This window comes from Mandrillus leucophaeus, unplaced genomic scaffold (genome assembly GCF_000951045.1).
Source record: "Mandrillus leucophaeus isolate KB7577 unplaced genomic scaffold, Mleu.le_1.0 Scaffold353, whole genome shotgun sequence".
Classification (NCBI taxonomy): Eukaryota; Metazoa; Chordata; class Mammalia; order Primates; family Cercopithecidae; genus Mandrillus; species Mandrillus leucophaeus.
The window spans coordinates 465922-466857 of NW_012103732.1; the positions used below are offsets into that span (position 1 = coordinate 465922).

A 936-nucleotide genomic window follows, 5' to 3' on the forward strand; every position below is an offset into this window, starting at 1 on the left:
TCTTAAAATGCTGGGATTATAGGTGTGAGCCACTGAGCCTGGCCTTAATGAGAACTTTTATTTTGTAGATGCTTCTGGAATATTTTTTAAAATTAGGATTTTTAAATTTTAGGCTGCATACAGTGGCTCATGCCTGTAATCCCAGAACTTTGGGAGGCTGAGATGGGAGGACTGCTTGAGCCCAGGAGTTTGAGACCAGCCTGGGTAACATAGCAAGATCATGTCTCTACAGAAAAACAAAAATAATAGCCAGGCATGGTGGTGTGCCCCTATAGTTCCAGCTACTCAGGAGACTGAGGTGGGAGGATCACTTGCACCCAGGAGGTTAAGGTTGCAGCAAGCTGTGATCATGCCACTACACTCCAGCCTGGAAGACAGAGCGAGACCCTGCCTCAAGAGAAAAAAAAATAAAAGATTTTTAATTTTTTAAGATTTAGCTTGACATAATAGAGACAGCTAACATTAATTATAGATTATGTAATGTATATTTTGAAAGCAATTTACAAATCAATGTAAATTTAAATACTAAATTAAAAAAATGATAATTTTAGATTAAAATTTTAAATGAATGCTAAATCACATTTGTAAGAACTTAGATGTGGATAGTGTATTTCTAGATATTTGTAATGTTCTCTGAAGATGATTCAAGATGAGGTCATATAATCCTTTGATAGTACTAAGTTATAGTGACACATCACCTGGATAGGAAACTACAGGGATAGCACGGTAATATGAAAGACAGAAAACAAAAGTAGGTTGGTAATTTTAAACAAGGGCAATTTAATAATAATGGAGTTGGGGTAGCTCTTCAAGGTACTAAAGAATATTAATGGCTGGGTGCGGTGGCTCACGCCTGTAATCCCAGCACTTTGGGAGGCCAAGGCGGGTGGATCACAAGGTCAGGAGATCGAGACCATCCTGGCTAACACGGTGAAA

At 38.2% G+C, this 936-nt stretch overlaps 1 protein-coding gene across 8 annotated transcripts in view; it reads right to left on the minus strand.

Moving 5' to 3' along the window:
* Positions 1–936, minus strand: part of CAST (calpastatin) — a 124634-nt gene that overhangs the window by 45254 nt on the left and 78444 nt on the right. The gene's annotated exons all lie outside the window — the stretch shown is intronic.